The 23795-nt window shown below is 45.1% G+C and overlaps 1 long non-coding RNA gene across 2 annotated transcripts in view; it reads right to left on the reverse strand.

Annotated features, from left to right (window-relative positions):
- Nucleotides 1-1134: 1134 nt before the first annotated feature.
- Nucleotides 1135-23795, reverse strand: part of LOC140720303 (uncharacterized) — a 1203583-nt gene continuing 1180922 nt past the window's right edge. The window contains exons 7-11 of one of the 2 annotated variants that reach the window (XR_012097158.1): nucleotides 23017-23184; nucleotides 8402-8575; nucleotides 5928-6094; nucleotides 4000-4096; nucleotides 1135-1752 (exon numbers count right to left, since the gene is read on the reverse strand). This is a non-coding gene — a long non-coding RNA (uncharacterized lncRNA). The remainder of the gene's footprint in view (nucleotides 1753-3999; nucleotides 4097-5927; nucleotides 6095-8401; nucleotides 8576-23016; nucleotides 23185-23795) is intronic. The other variant, XR_012097159.1, reaches the window with a different exon arrangement.

Raw genomic sequence — 23795 nt, forward strand, 5'->3', positions numbered from 1 at the left:
AGTAATAGAAAAACAGTATAAAATAGATAAGTCGCACAAAATAAGTTGCAGCAGCAGCAGAATATCACAGTAATGCACAAAGTGCCGTTAGTGCAAGTATTTGTCCTTGTGTGTGCTCACAGTTTCAGTCATTGCTCTGTGGGAGTGCTGTGATGGAGGCCACAGTTCTAGGGTAGAAGCTGTTCCTCAGTCTATTTGTCCTGGCTTTTATTATCCTGAACCTTTTGCTGGACGGCAGCGGGTCAAACAGGGAGTGGCCAGGGTAATAGGGCGATTAATGTCCGCCAATGCTTCAGATGTTGTATATGAGGTGTATATATTAGGAAATTCAATTAGCCACGACTGAGGGACAGAATCAAATGCTTTTTGATAGACAATATAACATTGGAAGATTTCTGCTTTCCCCGGGCCTTGAAAGAATTGCATAATCTATTATCAGTTGTTCCTTAAATCCGTTCATACCCAACAGTATTATTTCTGCTGTTCTGTAAGTATATTGAGGTTGTCTAAGTGAGTGGTTATTAGTTACTACATGCACAACGTTGTAATTTTAAACATAAAATTGTCTCATTATTATTAAGAGCTAATAATAACATAGATGGTGGCCATTCAATAGTCTTATAAATGCAGTATTAAAGCTGTCCTTTTGGCCGGCGGTACTTACATTCAGCCTTTTATATCTTCTGCCCCATGGGAGTATCAGAAGAGAGAATGTTTGAGAGACCCTGTTAACTTGATTATGTTCTTCCAGGAGGTGACAAATGTGATGGATAAAGTTACACATGGATATTTTCTACTTGGATGTTAGCCGTGTGTTTAGTCCCACATGGAAGGTTCATACAGAAACTTAACAGGCTTGGGAACTGTGGTGAATTGCCTTTTGGATTCATAGACAGATGAATTCCCATAGCAGACAGGTGGTAATGTGGTTTAACCTGGCTGGTGCTCTTTGACCAGTGATGTTCCATAGGGAACTACACTGCCATCGGCCATGTATACACATATGCTCCTTTCCCCAAGAGTGGCCTCAAAACCTACCCAACAATACTCTGGAAATTACTTTGCCAGAAATCACCCCCTCCCACCCCACCGACAAACCTATTCCAATTTAGGATGGGAATAAATATTGGGACTGTCAATAAGGGACACTTCCGAGAGATGCTCTCTCCTTCCTGAGGAATACATTTCCCTTATTTCATATCCCGGAAATTCTTATCTGGACGGCTGCATTTCTCCAATACACGTCCTGAAAATAATTAGAGCAAGTAGTACATTTCCTGTAGTGGGGCAACGGGTGCCCCACTGCACACCATTTACCACACCCACAAGGAATCACCTTTACCCTCCTCCCTGCCACATTATGTGAACACATCACCCTCATATTTCACTTACCAACTCCTTGTTGGGGACTTGACAGTTCCGTTTTTAATGAGCTTCCGAGCCGACAGACAGTCGCCTCACTTGTGCTGGTTCCAGGCTCCTGTTCCGTGACTCTGACGCCACTGTCTCTGGGCTGACAGGCAGTCGCCTCACTTGTGCTGGTTCCAGGGTCCTGATCGGTGTCTATGACGTCACTGTCTCTGGGCTGACTTTGCTCCTCCTCCTCTGCGGCCGGACTGCATTCAACTGGGACATTGTCCTCAATCTGACTCTGCTTTGGTGCATTGTTTCCGGGGTGCCGACCATCTTCCCTCGGTGAGTTGCCTGGTGAAAACCCCTTGAGTAATTCCCGTAACCAATTTAATTTCCCACCTGAAATAATTAACGAATTACAAGTTGTACTAGAGTGATTTAGAGCTCATCAAAACAAGGATTCACAATGGGTGGCTACAATAAGATCATGAGTCGTAGGTGCAGAAGTAGGCCATTTGGCCCATTGAATCTGCTCAGCCATTCATTCCTGGCTGATACTTTCTTTCCTCTCCTCAACCCTATTTCCCGGCCTTCTTCCCGTAACATTTGATACCGTCTCCAATCAATAACCTACAGGTCTTTGCCTTAAATACACTCAATGACCCAGCCTCCACAGCTTCCTGTGGTAACAAATTCCACAAATTCGCCACCTTCTGGCTAAAGAAGTTTCTGTTTAAATGGATGATCCTCTATCTTGAGGCTGTGCCCTCTTACACTAGACTTCCCCACCATTGGAAACATCTTTCAACATCTACTCTGTCTAGGCAACTCAACATTCGAAAGGGTTCAATGATATCTCCCCTCCCTCATCTTTCTAAATTCCAGCGAGAACAGACACAGAGTAATCTAACAATGGAGCCTCGACTCCGGCTGACCAGATTTGGAGTGGAATTCTGCTGGTGAATGTGAACCACACTTCCTGCCAGGTGACCATCCCAATAAGCCGATGACCAGACACATCCACTCCCAGATACAGAACAGGATAGACACAATAATACTAATCACTGGCTTTGCAGTAGTTGAACACACTGATAACCAGGGGTCTTAATGAAATGGTGTCAATTGATACCGGAAAATATCAGTGGGATTATTTTCCACAAGCAAATTCTCCCTAGATCACAAACTGTTCCGTCATCAGCGTCACACACAGATCAGCCTCCGGATTACACACTGCCAGATCCCCTAAATCACATACTCTCCGTCTGCTGTGTCACAGTGTCCTGTCCCCTGGGTAACAGACTGACCATTACCTCGAGGCGCACGCTGTCCTGTCCCCGGGTCACAGACTGACCATTGCCTAGATACGCACGCTGTCCTGTCCCCTGGGTCACAGACTGACCATTACCTAGATACGCACACTGTCCCGTCCCCTGGGTCACAGACTGACCATTACCTCGAGGCGCACTGTCCCTTCCACAGGGTCACAGAGTGACCATTACCTCGAGGCGCACGCTGTCCTGTCCCCTGGGTCACAGACTGACCATTACCTAGATACGCACACTGTCCTTTCCACAGGGTCACAGACTGACAATTACCTAGATACGCACACTGCCCTGTCCCCTGGGTCACAGACTGACCATTACCTAGATACGCACGCTGTCCTTTCCACAGGGTCATACACAGATCAGCCACCGGATTGCAGGAGACAATGTGCCGAGTGGACATTCAGCAGGTTTGCCATCATTAGCTGCAGAGCAGAATACAGACGCAGAGATCTCTTGTGACAAGGTTATTATCTGTTGGTTGGACCAGTTCTGGTACCAATACTACAGGAAGGATGTATTAGTACTTGACAGATTGCAGATTGAATATTCTATTTACAAAAGATTGAATCGGATGAGAACATTTTCTGACTCAGAGAAAATCATTTCAGCATATCAGCATTGAAGCTCCTTAAACGTCTTTTGAGAAAATGACGTTCACCATTTGTCCACAGCCTAGACATTCATTGGGGTGTTAAAATACCGAAACACACCACAAATTTACCTACGATGAGCTGTCTCCTGATCGTCAGAAATTCTGAACGTTGGCAATGTTCTCGACTCGGCTACAGAAAACAGATATCGGAAACTCCCTTCATCTCCTTTGCGCAGCCGTCAACAAAACCAGGGGGAAGTTGACAGCTATCCGACCAAAACCTGAAATGTTGTGTTATCACACAATCCCTGAAATCCAGGAAATGCTCAAATCATCTCGCTCTGAATTTTATAAATGAAAGTTGGAGATGTCTTTCACCTCTGAACAGGCCCTGATGTGCAACAATCCCTGAACCTGGACTTTAACGTAACAAACAACACATTTTTTGTCTGTGTTTTACTCTCAGCCAGCTGATTCAGGACACCCTGCTGCTTCCACTCAGGTGAAGCTTTGCACGGTGACCTGAGTAATTCCACCATTACCCGTGACAGGTCCCTGCACTGGAACTGTTAAATCGATCGATTATTCAAGACCACTTTTCCATGGGATTCAAAGACCCTGTTCGATGAAACTTTTCTGTGCCCGTTAGCATCTGTGTAAGTCACTTCATCTGAACTATTGTGCAGAAACACGATGGAAGTTTAATTATAAAGATCTCTGTTATCATACCTGTAGCCATTTTGATTCCGACTGACGAATTCTGGTTGTTGTTTTCTTGTTTACTCTTTGTTCCCGGTGTAGAAAAGCTCCACCTGCGGGTGATGGTCTGAATTACACACAAGCAGATAATGAGTCAGAGAAACGATTACTTTATAAATATGACAGAGCCGACATCCCCTGTATCAGAACAGGAGTTGGCTTAGGGACCAACCATTCCCCTTTCCCATCAACTTCCACACCATGTCTGTATGTCTGTCCAGTGATATCTGGTGCATCCTTCTGACAGAGTCACACAGCAACAGAGCACAGATACAGACCCTTCAGCCCAATTAGAAAGTGCTAACCACATTGCCCACAGAGATAATCCTAATTTCCTGTTTTGAACCCATTTCCCTCCTGGCCTCCTCACTCCATCTTCACATCCCAACTGCTTCTGGAATTATACAATTGTGTTGCCTCATCCACTTCCTCTGACAGGTCCCTCCACATCATCACAAAACTCTGCGTGAAACGCATGCTGCTCGTGTTGATTTTGCAATCTGTTTGCTATTGCTTTACCCAATTAGATCCCCTATAAGCTACAATAATCTTCATCATGAAAACCATCTATTAATTTTGGGTCATCAGTGAACTTACTGGTCAAGCCTTGTGCATTTGCATTCAAATCATTGCTATCAAAAAACGAATATCAAATGTCCCAATTTGTAGCCTTGCAGTCCTTTTTCAACAAAAATCCTTCAACCAGCCCTCTTTGCTTACTACCTTCGAGGCAATCTTGAATCCATCTAACTTTCTCTCCCTGGACCGGATGTGAACTTATCTTCCAGACCGAGCTTTCATGTGGCACCTTGTCAAAGGCTTTGCTGTAGTTCAATGTACAACATCCATTCCCGCACCCTCATTGACACTTATCTTCAAAAAACTTGTTAAACACAATTTTACATGCACAATACTATGGTGTCTCCTGATCAGTCTCTGTCGATCCAAATGTCGGTGCATGACTGTCATCTATTGTGGAAAGTTATTTCTGGCACCTCCCCTATCTTTTTCGCCACTCACCATCAAAACGCCGAAGTGGCAACCCGTAGTAAGATAATATTTCTCCAAATGCTCAAAATTCCTCTTCCCAAGTATCCATTCCAAGAGTTTGCCCAGCACCGATGTGACACTCACTGGTCTATAATCCCCAGGATTGTATATATTACGTTTATAGAATTACAGAACAAGTTATGCCATCCTCTAATGATTACTACGCCTGTGGCCAGAGAGGACACAAAGATGATTGCCAATGTCCTTGTAAACTCCTCCCTCACTTCCTGTCGTAAAGTGGTATATATTGGATGCTTCAACAACACCTCTTTCTGAACACTGCCATGCTACTATGCTACGTCACAATCACTGTCCATCTCATTGGGAACTCTGAAACAAAGCATTCATTAAGCACCTCGCCTATCACCGCATCCTGCAGGCACGTTTCCACCTTTGCTCCTGAGTAGTCCTACCCTCAATCTATTCACCCTCCTCTTCTTCACCTACATGTAGAACGCCTTGGGCTTTCCTTCATCCTACTTCCCAAAGATTACTCAAGTTCACTTTTACCTCTAAGTCAGTTCTTAAGCTACTTCAAGGCTACCTTATAATTCTCTAGAGCCTTGCTTGAATGTTGCTGCTTTTTTCCATTTGCCTAAATGTTCTAATCTCTTGTGAACCACGTTTCTTTTCTCTGAACATTCTTCCCTTTTCTGAAGTGACCTTCACAGTTCCATTGTGCATTTGTCTCTGAAATGTTTTCCCAATTTGGAGTGATTGCAACTGGGTCTGACAGAGGTATAACTGGTACTTCTGGGCACATTCAGTCTGACTCAAACTATTTCCTACCTTCCTTTGTACAGACATGTAATGTCTAAAGGACGAGTATTTGAGTGAATGAGACTCACCAAACTTTTTCCTGACTGAATGAAGGGAAACTCTGAGCCAGCAGGGTTTCTCCAGTTGGTGCTCTCAGTCTTCGGCTCGTTCAATTATTGCTGTTCCCTCATCTTCAGTTGTTCTTTGTTTCCAGTTGTGGGCTTTTCTTCCAATAAATCCCTTAGCACAGGTCTAACTTTAATCAGAAAGATAACGAAGCACGTTAACAATACAAAAAAGAACAAAACATTTCAGTTTAAAGTTCTTGAAAGCAAAACTCTTTGAAATTTAAATCTTGAACACAAATATAATGATCCGTGTGATGAAATCGGTAACTGTCCTGCACATTTTTCAAAACCTCACACGGGATACAAAAGAACACACATAAAGCTGGAGGAACTCAGCAGGCCAGGCAGCTATGGAAAACAGTACAGTTGACATTTCATTTCTAATCCAGCAATTTGTTCTGCACCCTCTCCAGCTGGAATGTATGCATGACAAGTTTTTCACTGTCCCTCGGCACATGAGAATAATAAACGAGTCTCCACTTTAATTGTGTGGAAATATTAAAGCTTCTGCTCTGGAACTTCTGGGGGAAGAATTCGCTGAAGTGTACAAATGTTTGAGAAGCCCGTAAAAATGGAAAGGCTTCCTTCTTGCATTAATAGGGTTATATACCTGGAGACATTTGCTGCTCTTCGGCAATCCGTAACAGTGGAATGGAGTCAAGGAAAAAAGAAAGCCCACCCACAATGCGAGGACATGACATCTACGGATCTCACTCCCTTGTCTGAACGGAAGAAAGATTAAACTGCACAACCACGAGAAACAAACCCTCAGATGCAAGGAACTGCGCATGTGACGTCAGATGGGCCAAATGGCCTAATTCTGCGCTAATATTTTATGTCTTTGTCATCAGTGACATCATGTGTGGGTGAGAGCTTGTATTCAACAGCTGTTTAGTGGAGGTTTTAATGATTTCAGGGGAAGGACGAGGTTTCATCACTGAATCCGATGTTGTGTGATGTAAAGTCCCTTGCCAGGTGCCTTGCTCTGCCATGTTGTCCGTAGAATGGGCGGTGTGGTACTTGTCTCAAGTTGGGTCACAAAACCCAGAATGTTTCTGGGGAAGAGTTTCCAGGGTGATCTGATTTGAGATGGTTCGGTCATTGCTGTGTCTCGTTGTTTAGTATTTTCAAAAACAACAGTTTTACTACTGTAAACTGGAATTGCCAGCGGGGAAACACAGATTCGTATTAGTTAACAGAAGACCTCTCGTCCCTGCTGTCCTTGTCTCCCGGAAATCTGAACACTCCGACAGTGAGCGAATCAATCAGACAGCTGATCGATGAAGTGGATTATATCTCTTGGTCGTTGAAGTTCGCCCAGAGTCGGTTGGATGGAGTTAATGTGAAGTTTGGAGGGTGTCACAGTGAATGAAACGACACCCGAACGCTCTGTGTTGTCCCTTCGACATCTTGCCACAGGTGGCGCTGTGGGGACCTCCTGCAGATCAGAGCACAGTGCCGAACCCAGCGGATACCGGCGATTCTCCTGAGCGGGCGGCGGTGAGGAATGGGCGGATCGCGGGTTTGTGTAAATTGAAGGTCGGTTGCAGTGTGTAAGGCCCGGGACTGAATCAATCATCTGGGGGGTCCGGGGTCACCAGTGCTGCAGGCCTAGTTTCAGTTTTGCGCCCGAGCCGGGAATGTATGATCAGTTAGTTATGATACCCAAGTTGAGAGTGTGGATGTGGGTGAAGGGAATCTGTCCACGGGTTCGATTGTGGGGTGAACGATGGGAAGGATGTGGGGCTATTTGCGGGGTGGGTGGAGGTTGGGAGCTTACGGAGTATCGGACACAGCGTACCGGGAAGGATTGGTCTCGAGGTAAATCAAGTTGTAAACAACGAAGGATCTTTCTCTTTGGATCAGACATGATACGCGTCCTTTCAGGAAGCAGCAAGCTCCTTTTTATATTAGTTACTGTCTAATCTTGCTGTTAACATTGAGTTTGTTACAGGGCCCCAGAGTCTGCAAACAGATGATTGTTAGGAAGCAGAAGTTCATGGTGAGAATCTGTTTCTTGGACTTGAGTTCCGTGCTTAGTGGTGTTCCCGGGGTTACACCCATCCCTACTTGTCGTGTATATCGATAATTTGGTTCAGAAGGTACAGGATATGGTTAGTAAGTCGGCACAAATTAGTTTCAAGCAATTACATTTCTGAAAGACAGTAAGTATAAACAAACCCCTCTGATTCCCTCTCCCCACTCAGAACTGACCAAAATCTACTTCAAAACACACAAAAACTTGAAATGAGCAAATATTGAGGGAATGTGAGTGGCTTTAAAGAGCTGGGCTGCTGACAGCACATTACCAGACTTGGAGTGATTGCAGCTGGATCTGACAGAGGCACATTCAGTCTCATTCCAACTGTTTCCTACCTTCCTTTATATAGATATGTAATGTCTAAAGGACCAGTGTTTGACTAAAAGAGACTCACCAGACTTTCTGCTGACCGAATCAATGGAAACCCTGAGTCAGATGGTTTCTCTCCAGTCGGTGCTCTCAGTCTTTGGGCTGGTTCAATTGTTGCTGTTCCCTCGTTTTCAGTCGTAGTTTCCTTCCAGTGGGGGTTTTTCTTCCAATAAATCTCTCAACGCAGGTCTAACTTTAACTAGAGAGATAATAAAGCACATTAACAATACAAATGAGAAAAAATATTTCTGTTTATCGAAGTTTAAATGTTGAAGACAAATATAACGATCTCAAAGGACAAATCTGAAATTTCCCCTTGCACTTCCCAATGCCTAATATGGGATACGAAGGAGTCATCGTTCAGTTATGGTCAGACACAGGATGTAGGAGGAGAATCAGATGATTCTGTCCATCGAGTCTGCTCCACCATTCAAACATGATTTTTATTCTAACATCATATTCCTGCCTTCATTCTGCAACCCTGAAGCTACTGAGCAATCACAAACATATTTAAGCCTGCCATTAATATACGCAAAGGGCAGCCTCCACCCCTATCTGCGGCAACAGTTTCCACACAGCAGCCGTCCTTTAACTGAAGAGATTTTTCTCAAGCAAGGCTGCAGGCCCGGATGGTGTCAGCCCCAGGGTGCTCAAAGCCTGTGCCCCCCAGCTATGTGGAGTACTTCACCATGTCTTCAACCTGAGCCTGAGTCTCCAGAGGTTCCTGGGCTGTGGAAGACATCCTGCCTCGTCCCTGTGCCGAATATGCCGTGCCCCAGTGGCTCCAATGACTACAGACCCGTGGCATTGACCTCCCACATCATGAAGACCCTGCAGAGACTTGTTCTAGAGCAGCTCCAGCCTTTGGTTAGGCCACACTTAGACCCCCTCCAGTTCGCCTACCAGCCCCGACTAGGAGTTGAGGATGCCATTGTCTACCTGCTGAACAGTGTCTACGCCCACCTGGACAAGCCGGCAAGCACTGTGAGAGTCATGTTTCTTGACTTCTCCAGTGCGTTCAACACCATCCGCCCTGCTCTGCTGGGTGAGAATCTGACTGTGATGCAGGTGGATGCTTCCCTGGTGTCATGGATTATTGATTACCTGACTGGCAGACCACAGTACGTGCGCTTGCAACACTGTATGTCAGACAGAGTGGTCAGCAGCACTGGGGCTCCACAGGTGACTGTCCTGCCTCCCTTATTTTCACCATCTACACATCGGACTTCAACTACTGCACAGAGCCTTGCCATCTTCAGAAGTTTTCTGATGACTCTGCCATAGTTGGATGCATCAGCAAGGGAGATGAGGCTGAGTACAAGGATACGGTGGGAGCTTTGTCACATAGTGTAAGCAGAATCATTGCATCTTAATGTGAAAAAGACTAAGGAGCTGGTGGTGGACCTGAGGAGGGCTAAGGCACGGGTGACCCCTGTTTCCATCCAAAGGGTCGGTGTGGACAGGGTGGAGGATTACAAGTACCCGGGGATACGAATTGACAATAAACTGGACTGGTCAAAGAACACTGAGGCTGTCTACAAGAAGGGTCAGAGCCGTCCCTATTTCCTGAGGAGACTGAGGTCTTTTAACATCTGCCGGACGATGCTGAGGATGTTCTACGAGTCTGTGGTAACCAGTGCTATCATGTTTGCTGTTGTTGCTGGGGCAGCAGGCTGAGGGTAGCAGACACCAACAGAATCAACAAACTCATTCGTAAGGCTAGTGATGTTGTGGGGGTGGAAATGGACTGTCTGACGGTGGTGTCTGAAAAGAGGATGCTGTCCAAGTTGCATGCCATCTTGGACAATGACTCCCATCCACTCCATAATGTATTGGTTAGGCACAGGAGTACATTTAGCCAGAGACTCATTCCAGCGAGATGCAACACTGAGCGTCATAGGAAGTCATTCCTGCCTGTGGCCATCAAACTTTTCAAATCTTCCCTCGGAGTGTCAGACACCCTGAGCCAATAGGCTGGTCATGGACTTATTTCCACTTGGCATCTTACTTATTATTATTTAATTATTTCTGATTTTATTTTGCTATATTTCAACTCTATTTTTGGTTGGTGCAGCTGTAACGAAACCCAGTTTCCCTCGGGTTGAATAAAATATGTCTGTCTGTCTGTCATCACAACTTTAAAAGTAGGCGTCTTTATTCTGAGACGGTGCTCTCAGAGCACAAACTCTCTGTTTACTGGAAACATCCTCTCCATGTCCACTGTATCCAGTCTTTTCAGCATTCGGTAGGTTTACTTAACCATACATCCCTCCACCACCCCCACCGTCCCTCTGAACTCCATTGAGCACAGGTCCAGAGCCATCAAATGCTCCTCATGCATAACGCCGATCATTCCTGAGATTATTCATGTGGACCTTGTTAGAAGCAACTGCACTGAACACATTCCCAGGAACAACAGGCAAATTGATACCAGAACAATTTAGTGCGAAAAGTTGTGCTTTCTTTACTGTTCTACTATCACAGAACGAGCTATTTCCATTTCCAGGTTAAATCAGGTCCATTTCAGGAAATATAAACCAGTCCAGGGTGAATGTAATAAAAGGAAACTGGAATTACCAGGAACACTCAGCAGGTAAGGAACAGCTGTGGGGAGGAGAACAAATTTGACGATTCAGGTTTACACCTTTCGTCACAATTACTTCAAACATTTTCAGTTTTTACTGTAGATCTCCAGCATCTTGAGTTTCTGCTAGATTTCCACTGCCTGGCAGGCGTGTGACAGTGAGGGGGAATTTACAAACACGGTTTGAACAATGAACACACAGACCAGAAATACTCGCTCAACACCTCATAAACCTGGGCAGGTTGATCCCCGGGTCCATTTTACTTGAAGCTAAAACTATGATATCCCATGGCCCAGCCTCACAGGGTCACACGGCTGAACCTGTCACTTACCGACGCCAGAAGCCTCGCACATCGTCCCCACATCTCACAGCAAGTGGTGTATTCAGGGATATACCCACAACCAATGTCCAGATGCCCGAGACTTCTGATTCATTTGGAAGGAGGAGCATCATGTCCCATCTGTATAAGTACTAAGGATTACAGCCCAGACCTCAACTCTAGGACTCCTTGTTACCGGTATAATGATGCAGTGTTTCGGCCAATCAGAGTTCAGAAACTAACACTCCATCAACATATGGCCCAACGGGAACCTGATGGTCATCTGAATTGACCAATGATCGGGCTGGATAACCTGGGCGAGAGTCACAAGACACTGGGGATACGTTTTGCATTGTGTCCTGCAGCTAAACTGAACTCAATTTATCATTTTCTTATTGTTAAATGAGGTCTTGCCCAGCACAATTGGTCATCACGTTTCCTGTAGGCTAACAGGGATAAAATGTTTTAGTATAAAATTGAAATAATAGTGCTGGAAACTCTTTTCACCAGATTAGCTTTGAGGAAAGAGAAACTGTGGAAGACCCAGTATCTGAACTGGGACTGTCCAAGATGCTGCCCGATCTGCTGAACGTGTCCAATATTCTCTCTTTTTCTTTAAATTATACACAGCTATTGACTGATTACAAGTCGTTTGTGACGGCCTGAACAAAGTTGTACAAATGTAAGACCCATATTCATTAGTTTTGTCTTCATTCCAATACAGGGATAATACAGTCGAAACAGTCAATGTTTACAACACCCTCCCCACCCCACTATCAGTCTCTTACATCTGCTCCCGAGGCCGCTGTCTCTCACTGAGTGACCGTGACCAGAGAGCGATAAAAATGAGCACCACTCCCTGCAAGTCACATGGGCTGTTACCCTGGCAACAGAGAAAGCAGCTCTCCAAAAATGACAAAAAAATAAAGTACGGTAACTGACTCAAATTTAAATGCTGTCAAGATTAACATTTCGCCATTTTGCAACGTTGCAACTAAGATTGTAATTATTGATTACAGACTGGTCAGAAATTGACGAGAATTTTGAGATATATCATTGAGGTGGTGAAATACAGAATGGACAGGGGTTGAACAAGGTGGTTGATACATATCATTGACCTGGTGGGATACAGGCTGGACAGAGTTTAAACAAGTTACGCAGGGAATGAGCAGATGGAACCAGATGGGACAAGGGATCATCATTAGTTTTCCCTGCATTCCAACACAGGAATTATTCAGTACACACAGTCAATGCTCACAAATCCTCCCCACCACTTCTTTAGTCCGTTACATCTGGTCCTGGGCCACTAACTCTCACTGAGCAACGGTGAACAGAGAGCGATATAAATGTTTACCACTCCCTACTGGTCACATGCGCTGTTATTCTGGCATGCAGAAAGAGGCTCTCCAAAAATGACCGAAAAAGTAAGAAACGGGTTCAATTTTAAATGCTCTGAGTCTCGTTATGACAAGATTAACATGATTCAATTTTACACGTACTTGTTCAAAATAAGTCTGTGAACCTTGGTTTTCAATAATTGGTGCGACCACCCCCCACCCCCACACCCTGTACAGCAATAACTTCAACCAAATGCTTCTGGTAACTGTTGATCTTGAAGCACATCGGCTTGGAGGAATTTTAGGCCATTCCGCGTTACAAAACTGCTTCAACTCTGGGATGTTAGTGGGATTCCTTGCCTGGACTGTTGCTTCAGTCCATACCACAACATCCCTATGGGATTAACGATAGGATTTTGACTTGGACATTCCAAAAACGAAATTTTCTTTTGAAATCACTCTCCTATCGATTTACTCTTGTCTTTCGGATCATTGTCCTGTTGCATTGTCCAACTTGAATTAAACCAGTTGACAGACTGATACCCTGACAGACTCTTGTAAAGTGTTTTATATAAAATTAAAACAACGGCTATTTTATAACGTTGAAACTAAAATTGTAATGTTTGTCTTTACCTTACCTTATCCTGCATTAAACAAATCCTCTGCTATTTCTGGGTAACAAACACCGATCGTGAGGCAAAATACTTGAGAATGAGGACACGATAGCAGTTTCCAAAGATTACAGTCTAAACAGCAACTCTCCCAGGACTCCTTGCTCCGGTAATATGATGCAGTGTTTCGGCCAATCAGAGTTCAAAAACTAACACTCCATCAACCCATGGAAGAACAGGAGCCTCATGATCATCTGACTGGACCAATGATCGGGCTGTGAAACCAAGGCGTGAGTCAGCAGATACCGGGGATACGTTTTACATCGTCTCCAGCAGCTAAACTGAACTCAATTTATCATTATCTTATTGTTAAATGAGGTCTTGCCCAGCACAATTGGCTATCACAGTTCCTGCAGGCTAACAGGAATAAAACGCTTTTAATATAAAATTGAAATAATAGTGCTGGACTCTTGTTTCATCAGATTAGATTTGTGGAAAGAGACCCGGTATCAGAACTGGGACTGTCCAAGTTGCTCCCCGATCTGATGAACACAACATCCTTCCTGCCCCACTATCAGTCAGTTACATCTGCTCCCAAGGCCAATAACTCTCAGTGGGGGGCAGTGACCAGAGAAAGAAAAATGAGCACCACTCCCTGCAGATCCTGTGGGCTGTTCCTGGCAACAGAGAAAGTGACTCTCCAAACATGACCAAAACAGGAAATAACAGACTCAACTTTAAAAGCTGAGAGTCTCCGTCTGATAAAGATTAACTCAGCGGCCATTTGGTAACCTTGAAACTAAAATTGTAGTGGCTGTCTTTACCCTAGCTCATGCTCTATTCAATAAATCCTCTTGTACTTCCAGGTAACAAACACCGATTTCAGAAATAACTCAGTGAGACAAAATACCTCACAATGAAGACTGGACAGAGGTTGAACAAGATGGTTGATACATATCGTTGAGGTGGTGGGATACAGACTGGACAGAGGTTGAACAAGATGGTTGATATATATCATTGAGGTGATGGGATACAGACTGGACAGAGGTTGAACAAGATGGTTGATATATATCATTGAGGTGGTGGGATACAGACTGGACAGAGGTTGAACAAGATGGTTGATATATATCATTGAGGTGGTGGGATACAGACTGGACAGAGGTTGAACAAGATGGTTGATATATATCATTGAGGTGGTGGGATACAGACTGGACAGAGGTTGAACAAGATGGTTGATATATATCATTGAGGTGGTGGGATACAGACTGGACAGAGGTGGAACAAGATAGTTGATATATATCATTGAGGTGGTGGGATACAGACTGGACAGAGGTTGAACAAGATGGTTGATATATATCATTGAGGTGGTGGGATACAGACTGGACAGAAGTTGAACAAGATGGTTGATATATATCAGTGAGTTGGTGGGATACAGATTGGACAGAGGTTGAACAAGATGGTTGATATATATCATTGAGGTGGTGGGATACAGACTGGACAGAGGTTGAACAAGATGGTTGATATATATCATTGAGGTGGTGGGATACAGACTGGACAGAGGTTGAACAAGATGGTTGATATATATCAGTGAGTTGGTGGGATACAGACTGGACAGAGGTTGAACAAGATGGTTGATATATATCATTGAGATAGTGGGATACAGACTGGACAGAGGTTGAACAAGATGGTTGATATATATCATTGAGGTGGTGGGATACAGACTGGACAGAGGTTGAACAAGATGGTTGATATATATCATTGAGGTGGTGGAATACAGACTGGACAGAGGTTGAACAAGATGGTTGATATATATCATTGAGCTGGTGGGATACAGGCTGGACAGAGGTTGAACAAGATGGTTGATATATATCATTGAGCTGGTGGGATACAGGCTGGACAGAAGTTGAACAAGATGTTTGATATATATCATTGAGGTGGTGGGATACAGACTGGACAGAGGTTGAACAAGATGGTTGATATATATCATTGAGGTGGTGGGATACAGACTGGACAGAGTTTGAACAAGATGGTTGATATATATCATTGAGGTGGTGGCATACAGACTGGACAGAGGTTGAACAAGATGGTTGATATATATCTGTGAGATGGTGTGGTACAGGCTGGACAGAGCTTGAACCAGATGGGCAGGGGATGTGGAGATGGAACCAGATAGGAGAAGGAATCAAGGACGGTCGCTGATGGTACTCCAGCAATACACAGTTACTGAATTAATAGTAGATACTACTGTATGAAAGATTCTAAAATGACCAAAACAGAACAACTGGATACTTGACATCTCCCCGAACCAAATGTTATCAACGCACCATGGAAAGGATCCCATCCAGACTTGACACCTTTGTCTGGCCACTGCTCTGCCCAAGAGTGCAAGGAACTGCAGAGAGCTGTGGACACAGCTGAGCACATCATAGAAATTAACCTCCCCTCCATGGACTCTGTCTACACTTCCCACCGCCTCAGTAAAGCAGACCTTGTACTTCAAAGATCCCCACAACCTGGGACATTCTCACTTCTCACCCATTCCGCATCGGGGAGAAGCTGCAAAAACCTGAAACCATGTACCACCAGGCTCAAGGACGGTTTCCATTCTGCTGTTATAAGCAAACTGAATGTCCCCAGTGTGATACGATGGACAGCTGACCTCACTGTTACTTGAAGTGACCTTACACTTTCTGCATGGCACTTTCTCTGGAACCATAATGATTTGTAATACTTATTGTTTTACCTTCTATCACCTCAATGTACTGTTTAATGAATTGTGTGGTTGGTACGCAAGACAAGATTTCCACTGAACCTCTATACGTGACAATAATAAACAGATTTCCCATTTTCATGGAGTGGAAATTATTAGACAGCTTAGGTTGCCGGGTTGGATCTTCTGCAGGGAGAGTTAACTGAAGTGTAGAAATTATTTTTGGAGCCCGGACACATGGAAGCAATTATCGAACGCAGGTATCGATCCAGGTAAAGTTTGGATCTGCTACAGGTTCAGATGATGGGGATAAAGTTTCCGGGATACATCACAATGGATGGGTTCAGTCCCGGCCTCAGCACCTTAACCCACTCCTAGAACCACAGCACCAAGAGCTGAGTGGCAGCTCACCTTGGGAGCTTCGGTGTGAAGGTCCCACAACCCGGACCCACCCAGCAGGTTCTGCCCGGGAAGCGGTGGAAGCCGGCTGTTCAGGGAAATAACGGGAATCACTGCCCAATGTCGCTTGGGTCCGCTCAATTCTCACCTACGGGATCTCTTTGGTCTCGCCCCACAGGGAATGATCTTTCCCCCGGCTTCCTGCCCCAGGAGGCGAGGTCACTCCTGATCGCAACCCCACAAATGATCCGCCGCATCCATCCACAAGAAATCACTGCCCATCCCGGGACTTAGCGTGTTGCAATGTGATCGTGCGTCATAGCGCGGGGGCAGGGCCTCAGAAACAAACCTGCAGATGCTGCCGATCTGCAGTGAAAAGGGAGCTGGAACAGGATCGTGTGATGGGTGCAGGTTCTCTCATTTAAAACAGTGTCTCTGCTTCTCGCTCCTCACACGCTGCCTGATCCACCTGCCACATTTTCCACTGAACTTCTATAAATGACAATAATAAACAGATTTCCCATTTTCATGGGGTGGATATTATCAGACAACCTGCGTTGCCGGGTTGGATCTTCTCCAGGGAGAGTTAAGTGAAGTATGGAATATTTTTTTCTAGGAGCCCAGATACATGGAAACAATTATCGAACCCAGGCATCAATCCAGGTGAAGTTTGGATCCACTACTGGGGCAGGTGATGGAGATAAAGTTCCCAGGATACATCTCAACGGATGGGTTCAGTCCCAGCCTCACCACCTCATCCCGCTACTAGGACCACAGCACCAGGGGCTGAGCGGCGGCTCAACTCAGGAGCTTCGGTGTGAAAGTCCCACAAACCGGACCCACCCAGCAGGTTTTGTCCGGGAAGCGATGGGAAGCCGGCTGTTCAGGGAAATAACAGGAATCACTGCCCAATGTAGCTCGGGACCGGCCTCAATTCTCACCTGCGGGATCTCGTTGGTCTCGCCCCACAGATAATGATCGTTCCCCCGGCTCCCCACCTCAGGGGGCGTGGTCACTCTCCTGATCCCAACTCCACACGACCCCCCACATCCATCCAAAAAAAAAAAAATCACTGCCCGTCCCGTGGCTGAGCATGCGCAATGTGATCGTATCTCATAGCGCGGGGGGCAGGGCCTCAGAAAAAAAAAACCTGCAGATGCTGCCGATCTGCGGTAAAAAGGGACCGGGAAACAGGATCGTGTGATGGACCCATGGTCTCTCATTTAAACCCGTGACTCTGCTTCTCGCTCCTCACACGCTGCCTGATCCACCTGCCACATTTTCCACTTATCAAATTAACATCAGCTACATTTTTATTTTTTTCTCTCTGTATCATTCCCATCCCATCCCTGTACCACCTAGGTCACAGAAATACGGATTTGATTCCCATTACTGTCTAACAGATGATTCAGACCCAAAAAGGAATTGTGCAGTTTTCATTCAAATCACTTCTATGTTTACAAACACTAATTTCTATTCACATCCTCTGGGCTTACTGGACAGGAACACTGAAACATCAAGTGAGAAACGGCAGGAGAAGGCCATTCAGCCCCTTTAACCAATGACAATATGGTAGCAGCTCTCCCATCTCAGCCACATTTCTTCCCAATCCTCATTGACTCGATCTTTTCAGTCTCCACCCATCTCCCAGCCTCTTTATTCAGTGAGGGTGATCATTGAGTCTTCACCGCCTCTGTGGTGGGGATTTACAAACATTCACTAACCCTGGAGTGGAGACATTTCCCCTCATCTCAGTCCGGGAGAGTCCACCCCCTTTTTCAGAGACTGGGATCCCTGGTTCAACCGGTAATGATGTTGTGCATTTCAATGTGTTCACCTCTCAGTCCTCGATTCTCTAAATGAATCACTGTCCATAACAAATACTCTCTGACGTCTTTGTTAATCCTCTGTGGAATTAAGTTCCATTGACTGCAGTCCGAATCACTCACCTCCCACTCCTGTCCACTTTCCCACCTCCCCCTTCACCTGGATCCACCTCTCACTCCCCAGCTCTTGCCCCATCCCCACCCCTCACCTCTTTTCTCTGACTATTTCCCGTCTACTCTCAGTCCAGAGGGAGGGTCTCGGCCCGAAATGTTGACGGTCCATTTCCCTCCACAGATGCTGCCCGACCCATTGAGTTCCTCCGGCAGTTTGTCCTTTGGTCTGTATAACCTGTGTTAGTATGGGGAGCGGGGTTTTACACCATATTCCAGGTACAATCTCAACAAAGCACAAATAATTGTTAAATTCATTTTCATTCTTATACCCAGTAACTCTTGCAATAAATACAACGCACCTTTGTCCTCTCTCCCTACCAACTGCACATCAGTCCATCCCCATTGAATCACACTCAGGATTTTGGTTTGTCCTACAGAAGTGTGTGATTTCACATTTCCCACATTGGGCTCCAGCTGACCTGTTGTTCCCACTCACTTAGTTTGCCTCCATAACCCCGAAACCTTTCGACAAGAGACACAGAACTTAGAACAGTACAGCACAGGAAGAGGCCCTTCGGCCCACAATGTTGTATTCAAACTATTCAGTTAATCAAATTGCCAACTAAACTAATCCCTTCTGCCTATACAATTTCCCCTCACATTCATGTGTCTATCTAAACAACTCTTAAAAGTCCCCGATATACCTGCCACTATCATCACACCAGGCAGCACATTTCACCAAACCACCACTCTGTGTAAAAAAAACACTTTCCCCTCACATCTCCTTTCAAACAACCCCCCTCACCTTAAATGCATGCATCTTGATCTTGACATTTCTACCCCGGGTAAATAGTTATTCTCTCTCTACTCTACCTATGTGTCTTGTAACCTTATTAACCTCCATCCTCTTACCCTAGCCTGCGTGGGTCCAGAGAAAACTGTCGAAGAAATCTCATAATCTTATACACCTCCATCGTCTTATTCCTGCGCCGCTCTGGAGAAAACAACACAAGTTTGTCCAACCTCCCGTTATAGCTCATGCCCTCTAATCCAGGCAGTGTCCTGGTAAACCTCATCTGCGCCTGCTCCAAATCCCCGACATCCTTCCGAGAATGGGGGCGACCAGAACTGTATGAAACACTTCAGATGTGGCCTAACTCAAATTTTATGAAGCTGCAACATAACTTCCTGAATTTTGAATGCAATACCTTCACTAATAGAGGCAAGCATGCCATTTGCCTTCTTAACCACCGTGTCAATAGCCACTTTGACGGAGCGATGAACTTGGGACTCCAAGATCCCTCTGCTCATTGACACTGTTAAGGGTCTTGTACTTAACAGTATATTAACTCTTTATAATTGACCTACCGAGATGCCAAGATGATCTTCACTATTCAAATCTCAGAGTTTTCGCAGGGACTGTTGAAGTTATTGACAAGTGTGCATGTACAGGAAGATGCAGGTACAGAATAGCACTGACTTGCAGCAACATCACAGGCAAGTACATTCAGATAACACATGGAACATAATTTATACAATTCTATGTCATTATCAATATAGTAATACAAGTTTTATATCATTAACAATATACAAATATAAATATGTTGTGTCAATAATCATAAATATACATTCTCTGCCATTAACAATGTACAAATATACATTTTTTTCAAGAACAGACTTGGAAATGTTGAATTTGGTCCCTCAGCCAAATTGTTGACACAGTTTGGGAAAAACTAGGCTCCAAGCAGCGGTCCCTACTACACCCACTGGGACATCCTGCAGACCCAAGAAGAGTCTGGTTATTCCTTCTCATTAAATACACAAACAACAAGAATAGGAGCAGGCCACTCAGCCCATCCAGTCCATCCTGTCATTCAATAGGACCCAAGAACGGTCCTTCCTTGCCCCCAACACCACTCCAATCCACTTTGCCCAGACCATTAGACCCACTTGCAGCTCAGTCTGCCAGTGCTGGCCCCCCCCCCACCCCCGAAGTGGTGAACATCTCTGCTCGCCACCACCGTGGACTCAGACATTTCCACAGACGAGCCCCTCCTGTCCCTTCCCCAATGTTAATGGGCTCCTTCCCCTATCCTGCTCCTGGATCCAGCTCTGGAATAAACATCCTCTCGGACTCCACCCTGTCCACCCCCTCACACACCTTCTTTATCCTCTCAGCAAAATCCCTCACACTCGCCCTTCTGCCGAGAACCCTCCCTATGGGGCCAGCATCAAGCCGATGAACGGAGCGGTATCCTCCTACCTCTCAGCAATACATCAGACTCCGGCCGCAGAAGTCGCTTCACAAACGCCACCAACTTCCCTCGGAGTGAAGTGGAAATAAATCAAAAAGCAGGACATTTACTTGAGGTTTGTTCCGCTTTGACGGGGAGTTCGATGCGAGAGCGGGAGATGAAAGCAGCGGTGGTAACGTCCTCTCAGCTGCTCTGCCTCCGCTATTGGGTGTAACCAGTGATAAACATGGCTTCACACCTATGTGAAGAGTGTAACTCCTCTGTTGATTGTAGGGTGGGGTGGGGTGGGTGGGTCAGGGAATTGTTACCTTAGCTGGTAAAGTTCGACAGTCTCAACGCCAGTGTGACGTAAGGAACTGCTCACGTGACTTCAGATCACGGTGGGGGGGAACCCACACGTGACATCAAGCATGTGGCGGGGTTATTAAACTTGAACATAAAGTGGACAATGATTATATCATAAACAGAATACATGATAAATATAGATGTTTTCAGTCAATATCAGACTTGTAAATATTGCATTTTGTCCCTCAGATAAATTGCTAATGCAGACAAGGATCAACCATGCTCCAGGTGTCTGTCCCCACAGCACCCAGTGGGACAGCCTGCTGGCCTAAGGTGGGTCTGTTTACTCCGTTGTTTAAACCCAGACACGTTAAACAAAAGACAACCACTGGGTCCCCCCAGCCCATTGTGTCATATAGTATGATCGTGACTTGCTCTCAAAATCACCCCCACAGCGCACTTGCAGGGTAACACTTTACCAGTGTCCGCTACAAATATACTGAAGCCTTCTTCATCCTCGCCACTTCAGAGGAGATAACCCCCCTGCACTCTCACTTCAATGCGTCACCCTTGCAGCTCCGCCAACTCCTTGGCGAGGAAAAGTGACATTAAAAAAACGACTTATTGTATCTTTCCCGGGAGTCGGGTTAGGAATGCCCATATCCCCATTGGTTGGTATACTAAATTGGCATTTGCTATCACCAATGAGAGACAAGTAAATTTCACGTCACTTCACGAGACATACCGGGCACACTCAGCATGCTTGAATCGTATCAACGTCAGCCCGGGAGAGCGAGGGAGACGAAGCTCTGCAAGAGGGCCCGCGTGGGGCAGTGGGCGGGGCGGTGACCTGTTGCGCGCGGTAGATGGGGAGACTGTAGAGTCAGTAACAGGGAACGGGAAGCGCGTCCCTTGGTCCCGTACCGCGCTGGCCAGCTCACCGAATGAGTTATGGTCGATCTGCAACCTGCTGGGGTACAACATTAACACACAAATCTCGATGTATAAACTTAATCAAGGTAATATTTCTTTTCAGTTCCAAAATATAAATGATATGCAGAAGTTGTATTGGCTTGCACTAATTAAACTGCCAGAACTTTTCTAATCAACACGACAAATGCATAACTGGACCACTCGGCCCTCAGAAACTACTACTGATCTGATTTAAACTTTATTTACGCATTCCCCCATGTTCATCTCGATAAACTTCAACCCCACTCTTTATAAAGAAACTGGACTTTGAATGGAATCACAGGCTTTACTTTCCCTGGTCACTGAGTATAAAGAGAGCACAACTCCCGCAATTAAAAGCGGCAAAAAATAGGAGGGTGAGAATGGGAGTGAGGGAGGAAGGGGAAACTGTTGCTACATTTCACTACATGATGCCCTGTCCACAGCCAATCCTTCCAAAATGTCTCTTAACATTGCATCCACCTTAACATCAACTCCTCCATCACCTGACCGAGCACGGTGCTTCCCATCCCGAAATCACAGAGTTTAAACCGACCCCGGCAGCTCCAGCAGTCCTGGCTGCAAGGACATTCGTTCATCTGAAGTAGAGATATAACCCGCGTCTTTGATCCATGGTCAGATGGGAACATTGCAAAACCTATTTCTGCTTAATCACATATTCATAGTTTCTGACAATTTATTCGTAGAAAAATACTTGATGACTAGAGGGTATGTAAATTTAAATTATTCGTTGACATTTGCTAGTTAGGACTGAATGCAATGTGGTGCCGGGACATTTGGTTTCAAGAGGGTTTGCTCTTAGCAGAGGCTTGCACGACGATATACTCGAGGACAAGTATATCATTGCAGCTTGCAATAGACAGAGGAGTCAATGACATGTTGCTGTAGTTCATGGTAATTCCACATTTCTGCAATCACTACAGCAGGAAGCAGTTGCAACGACTTATAAAAGGAAGAAATTCTCAATGCGTTTTGAGATTATTATGACCTAACACAGACAAGCAAAGATACATCAGGAGTGACACGTTTGAATTGAATTGTTTGTACGTGTTAATACGAGGAATGTGCGTAGCTTCACGGAGCTGATGCTGACAGTACATTAGTAGATCTGGAGTGATTGCAACTGGCACTTCTAGGTTTATTCAGTCTCCCTCCAGCTATTTCCTACCTTTCTTTGTGCAGGTATATAGCATCTAAAGGACTAGTGTTTGAGTAAATGAGACTCACCAAACTTTCTCCTGACTGAATCAATGGAATCTCCGAGTCAGAAAGGTTCTCTCCAGTTGATGCTTTCAGTCCTGGGGTTGGTTCATTGTTGCTGTTCCCTCGTCTTCATTTGTGGTTTGCTTCCAGTCGTGGAGTTTTCTTCCAATAAACCTCTCACTGCAGATCTAACTTTAACCAGACAGATAATGAAGTATGTTACTAATACAAACGAGAACAAAGCATTAACCTAACATTTAAATATATCATGATGCGAGTGAAGAAATCTGGAACTATCCCTCACACTTTACAAAGCCTGACATGGGATACAAAGGAACACACACGAAATGCTGGAGGAACTCATCAGGCCAGGCAGCATCTCTATGTCGACTCTACTCTCTTCCATCGATTCTGCCATGCCTGCTGAGTTCCTCCAGCATTTTGTATGTGCTGCTTGGATTTCCAGCATCTGAAGATCTTCTATTGTTTGTGATGGGATGCAAAGAAGTCATCACTCAGTCTTGGTATAAGATACAAGTCATAATATATAGGAGTAGAATTAGGTGATTCGGTCATTCTAGTCTGCTCCATAATCAATCATGGTGGATTATTTTCCAACACTGTATTCTTGCTTCCCTGCTATAATTCTCAGCCTATTTAGCAATCCAGAACATGAATATACCAAACGATCAACTCCATCACCCTTTATAGACAATAAACAATAGACAATAGGTGCAGAAGTAGACCATTCGGCCCTTCGAGCCTGCACCGCCATTTTGAAATCATGGCTGATCAACTACTAT

Source organism: Hemitrygon akajei, unplaced genomic scaffold, assembly GCF_048418815.1.
Source record: "Hemitrygon akajei unplaced genomic scaffold, sHemAka1.3 Scf000041, whole genome shotgun sequence".
In the NCBI taxonomy this organism is placed as follows: domain Eukaryota; kingdom Metazoa; phylum Chordata; class Chondrichthyes; order Myliobatiformes; family Dasyatidae; genus Hemitrygon; species Hemitrygon akajei.